Here is a 6,000-nt window from a genome sequence, read left to right as displayed (position 1 = left end):
TAACCTGGTGTTGTAAGACTTCTTACTGTGCTCTCTCTTAAAGACATTGACATCCTTTGCTCTCTCAGCTTGACACATTTATTTGTCTGGCTAAAAGGATGGTCTCTTTCCTAATGTTCACAATTAAAGGGCTGGTTTCCCCAGGAGATGGCTGATATTTAAGGGGACAGTAAATTAATATCAGACTTAGTGTTATATGGTAAAGATTTGATATATTATTGATGGTTCTGTAATAAATACATTTTTATTATTTCTAGTCTTGTAATATAGTACTGTAGCTACATTATGTATTTCCAGTTATAGAGCCATTATGGCACAGAAGGAGTCCATTCGGTCACTCGACTCCATGCCGACTCTGTGGAACAATCCATCAGTCTCATCTTTCATTCTCACTCCACAGTATCAATATTTCCCACTTTCTCTATCTTAGCTTTGACAAAGAGTCATTGGACTCGAAACGTTGGCTCTTTTCTCTCCCTACAGATGCTGCCAGACCTGCTGAGATTTTCCAGCATTTTCTCTTTAGTCTCATTCTTCCTCGATATTAGATACAGCAGAGTGGGAATGAAGGGCGAGTGTGTTGGATGGTCATTTCCAGGCTTTGGAGAATGAGAGAAAAATAATGTTCCGTCGGAAACTAGAATTTCTGTTCTGAATTTTTATTCTGTACAGACAGTTGAGTTTTAACTCCTTTTACAGGATTTAGAAGAGGAGAATTTACAGACGGTAATCTCAAACCAAACCTCACGCCAAGATCCGACAGAGTCACTTCATTCATCATGACCTGAATATTGTTGGTTTTTGAATCTAGAATAAGAAATGCTCGTCTGCTTTTTAAAAAATAAATTTAGAGTACCCCAATTATAGTTTTCCAATTAAGGGGCAACTTAGTGTGGCCAATCCACCTAACCTGCGCATCTTTGGGTTGTGGGGTGAAACCCACGCAGACATGTGGAGAATCTCCAAATTCCACAGACAGTGACCCGGGGCCGGGATCGAACCCGGGTCCTCAGTGCCGTGGGCAGCAGTGCTAACCACAGCGCCACCAGTGCAGCCCATTTTAAAAATCAGTATCACTGGAACAGCTTCAATACCCACACACCCGAGTGAGAGTTTTCCAGTGCAGTGACTGTCGAAGGATCTTTATCCAACTGCACTTCCAAAAGGTGTCACATCATTCACAGCGAGAACCCTTACACGTGTTCTTCAACTGATTGTGAAACCTAGAGAGACACAAGGACAGAGGGCAACATGGAGAAACCATGGAAATGTGGGGACTGTGGGAAGGGATTCAGACGCCCATCTCAGCTGGAAATTCATCGACACAGTCACACTGGGGATAGGCCGTTCATCTGCTCTGAGTGTGAGAAGGGATTCAGGAATTCATCCAACTTAGCATCACACAAGCTAGTTCACTCCGGAGAGAAACCATTCAGCTGCTCTGAGTGTGAGAAAGGATTCAGATCCTCATCTAAACTGGCGATTCACCAACGCATTCACACTGGGGAGAAGCCGTTCACCTGCGCTGAATGTAAGAAGAGATTCACTCAGTTATCAAACCTGCAGACACACCAGCGAGTTCACACCGGGGCGAGGCCATTCACCTGCTCTGTGTGTGGGAAGGGATTTCGTGAGTCATCTGCTCAGCGGAAACACCAGCGAGTTCACACCGGGGAGAGGCCATTCACCTGCTTGACGTGTGGGAAGCGATTCAGTGATTCATCTGCCCTGTTGACACACCAGCGAGTTCACACCGGGAAGAGACCATTCACCTGCTCTGTGTGTGGGAAGGGTTTCACTCAGTCATCTAACCTGCTGAGACACCAGCGAGTTCACAAGTGATTACAGGGGTTGGATTCTGCTGTTATTGCTGCTGCTAATCACATCCAGGACTGGCTGGATTTGCGACTTTGCTTCCAGTGGGCTGATGCTTTTTGAGCCTCGGCAGGAGCATTTCCACCGAAATGATCCACAAAAGCTGATGAAGGACATTTATTTCACCCTAGATAGTAAATAGTGTTTTTCCCCCACTACTGGTAGATATAAAATAAATACATTTGTCTCTGTTCCATTGAGTCTACAGCACAGGGCCAGGCCAGACGGCTCAATTGGTCTCTGTCAGTGTTAATGCTCCACATGAGCATCCACCCACCCCTCTTAATCTCCACCATCAGCATATCCTTCTATTCCTTTCTCCCTCATGTATGTATCTAGCTTCCCCTTCAATGTATTCATGCTGTTCACCTCAACCACTCGCTGTGGGAGTGAGTTCCACATTCTCACCACTCGCTGGGTAAAGAGGTTTCTCGTGAAATTGCTATTGGATTATTGAACCCCTTCATCATCTTAAAGACTTCCATCAGGTCACCCTTCAGTCTAGGGCGGCACAGTGGCGCAGTGGTTAGCACTGCTGCCTCACGACGCTGAGGACCCGGGTTCGATCCCAGCTCCGGGTCACTGTCCATGTGCCATGTGGAGTTTGCACATTCTCCCCATGTTTGCATAGTTCTCACACCCTCACAACCCAAAGATGTGCAGGGTAGGTGAATTGGCCACGTTAAATTGCCCCTTAATTGGAAAAACAATTGGATACTCTAAATTTAAGAAAGAAAATTAAAAACATTTGTTTGAAATATATGTTGAAAAAGATTACCCTTCAATCTTTTCTCTGGAGAAAAGCAGCCCCAGCCTTTCCTGAGGGTGAAATGCTCTCAGGTCTGGTATTGTTCTTGTGAATCTTCGTTGCATCTTCTCCAGTTCCTCAATTTCCTTTTTCTAAATGGAGATCACAAATGTTGACAGTGCTCCCAGTGTAGTCTAACCCTGGCTCGAAACAAGTTGAACATAACCTCCCTGCTTTTCAATTCTATCCCTCTAGAATAGAATCCTATATATGGACCCCACACTTTAGGAAATATGTGAAGTTCTCCGAGAGGGTGCAGAGGAGATTTACGAGAATGGCACCAGGGATGAGGGAGTTATGAGTTGGGGAGACTGGAGCAGCTGAAATGTCTCTCTTTAGATCATAGTCATTACGGCAGGCAAGGAGGCCAATCAGCTCATTGAATCCATGAGTAAAACTTTAAATGTGTTCCCCCTTTCATTCGTCTACCATCAGCTAATGGGAACAGCTTTTCTTTAACCGCCATATCTAAACCTGTTGCAATCACATCCACCTCTATCAAACCTCCCCTCAACCTCCTTTGCACCAAGGAGAACAACCCCAGCTTCTCCAGCCGAACCTCGTGGTTAAAATCCCTCATTCCTGGAACCATTCTGATAAATCTCCTCTCCACCTTCTCGAGGAGCCTCACATCCTCCCTAAAGTGTGGTGACCCAGAACTGGACTCAATACTCTAGTTGTGGCCTAACCAGAGCTTTAGAAAGGTTCAACATAACTTCCCTGCTTTTGTTCTCAATCCCTCTCTTTCTGAAGTCCAAGATCCCATTTTCTCCAAACAGGAATATCAGAACCTTTTGTGCTGGAACATAAAAAGCATTTGAATGACCTTCTTAAAGTTGCTGAAGAAGATTTTGACCAATGAAGGAAGGAGTTGTTGACACAGAAAGAAGCCATTTTGAACTTGCTGTCTCCAAAAGAGAATCCAAAATGTTGGAGTCTGGGAAATGAACTGAGAAATGAAGCTCCACTGACAACTGAGCCAGAAGAAGAGAGTTTAAATGTGGGATTGACCGGGACATTCCCTTTGGATTGAAACAATGGGCAAACTACAAACAGTGAAGAAGATAAAGTTCAAAAGGTGAACTCTGAACAGACTGTTTTCAAAACTGAACTGGAAAACTCATGTCTGAACAGCAATGAGGACTCTTCTCTCGCAGAAGGAACTTTGGACGATAATTATCGGAAGAAGGAAAGTTTCAGAAAACACAGCAAGCAGTAACGTTTTCCATCTTCAGTGGACTGTGATTCCTGGACATGGAATTCAGCAGTGTGCTGATAGCAAGATAGACTGGTGAAAGTGAAGGGGACAATAGAGGGATTATTCTGCCTATTGCAGGTTATCAGATATTTAAACACAGGAAAACTTGCAATGTTTAAATTAGGAGCAGGAGTCGGCCATTCAGCCCTTCGAGCCTGCTCCACCATTCACTAAGATCATGGCTGTTGTGAATATATAAGCGCGTTGTAAGTTGTAATATTCTAAATAGGATATTACGAGGGTGATACATTTTTATTTTTGCTGGGAAAATGTTGCAAATACCTCATTTCTTAATTCATGTTTCAGAAATAAAACTTTTAGTTTGGGAATTAGATTTTTTTTAAAAGGAAGATAAATGGAAAATTTGGGTTGAGAATCTTACAGAAACCCTCTCGGGGAATTCACGTTCTCAAAGTGTGGCCCATGTTGACTTGAAGTCAAAGCTGGAAGGGTAAGATCTGTAAAAGGGCAGCTGGGCTCTATTAGCTGGAGACCTGGAGACATCGGATCTGACAATTACTGTCCTGTCTTTGTTACAGAGGTGAATTCTTCATGCAGACCTCAGGGTCAGGTTTGGTTTTGAAGCTCAAAGTCCATTAATTTAAGCATCTGTTGGACATCCCAATGAGTCTGTGTTACCATGGGGATAAGTGATTCAGGGTGGGACCTTGGTTGGAATTCTGGGTGTTTCTCACAGAAGCAGGCAGTCCGCAGTTAGCTTGGAAGCAGTCAGCAGTGGGAGCAGGAGCTGTGAACCAGCAGCGGGAGCAGGAGCTGTGAACCAGCTGTGGGACCAGGAGCTGGGAACCAGCTGTGGGACCAGGAGCTGTGAACCAGCTGTGGGAGCAGGAGCTGGGAACCAGCTGCGGGAGCAGGAGCTGTGAACCAGCTGCGGGAGCAGGAGCTGGGAACCAGCTGTGGGAGCAGGAGCTGGGAACCAGCTGTGGGAGCAGGAGCTGTGAACCAGCTGCGGGAGCAGGAGCTGTGAACCAGCTGTGGGAGCAGGAGCTGGGAACCAGCTGTGGGAGCAGGAGCTGTGTACCAGCTGTGGGAGCAGGAGCTGGGAACCAGCTGTGGGAGCAGGAGCTGTGAACCAGCTGCGGGAGCAGGAGCTGGGAACCAGCTGTGGGAGCAGGAGCTGGGAACCAGCTGCGGGAGCAGGAGCTGTGAACCAGCTGCGGGAGCAGGAGCTGGGAACCGGCTGCGGGAGCAGGAGCTGGGAACCAGCTGCGGGAGCAGGAGCTGTGAACCGGCTGCGGGTCCAGGAGCTGTGAACCGGCTGTGGGAGCAGGAGCTGGGAACCAGCTGTGGGTCCAGGAGCTGTGAACCAGCTGTGGGTCCAGGAACTGCGACCCGGCTGGGGGAGCAGGAGCTGTGAACCAGCTGTGGGAGCAGGAGCTGTGAACCAGCTGTGGGAGCAGGAGCTGGGAACCAGCTGTGGGAGCAGGAGCTGTGAACCAGCTGCGGGAGCAGGAGCTGTGAACCAGCTGTGGGAGCAGGAGCTGGGAACCGGCTGTGGGAGCAGGAGCTGGGAACCAGCTGTGGGAGCAGGAGCTGGGAACCAGCTGTGGGAACAGGAGCTGGGAACCAGCTGTGGGAGCAGGAGCTGGGAACCAGCTGTGGGAGCAGGAGCTGGGAACCAGCTGCGGGAGCAGCAGCTGTGAACCAGCTGGGGGAGCAGGAACCTAGAGGGTCATGAGGAACCCGGGGTGTTTCTAATGTTTAAATCCCTCAGGAGGAAGGCAGTGAAGCTCACGCTCGGACTGAGGAGTCAATAATTTTGAGGTCTTGAAGGAAAGTTGGAGGGTTGTTCAGCCAAAAGCTAATGGACGGATCCCCATCAAATCTTGGAGCTTGGGGAATAGCTGGAATACTGAGGGGAATTAAAGGGAATTGTGTGAAACTGAGGTTACAGCAGGAATCTTTATAAACTACAGTGTGAAGTTCATAGTGCTGGTTTTTAATTTTTTGTTTGATATATATGCTTTGAAGTTTATTTTTGTTTAAAAATATGAAATCCTGCGATGTAATTCTTTCACTGGGAATTTGAAATTCTTTG

At 47.1% G+C, this 6,000-nt stretch overlaps 1 pseudogene; it reads left to right on the top strand.

The window, feature by feature from the left end:
• The first annotated feature begins 1,066 nt into the window (after positions 1–1,066).
• The window catches only part of LOC119951565, a 30,263-nt pseudogene continuing 25,329 nt past the window's right edge, over positions 1,067–6,000 (top strand).

The sequence above is a fragment of the Scyliorhinus canicula genome, chromosome 17 (genome assembly GCF_902713615.1).
Source record: "Scyliorhinus canicula chromosome 17, sScyCan1.1, whole genome shotgun sequence".
Taxonomy (NCBI): domain Eukaryota; kingdom Metazoa; phylum Chordata; class Chondrichthyes; order Carcharhiniformes; family Scyliorhinidae; genus Scyliorhinus; species Scyliorhinus canicula.
The sequence above is the reverse complement of the archived record's forward strand: the minus strand, read 5'-3'. Positions and strand labels throughout refer to the sequence as shown.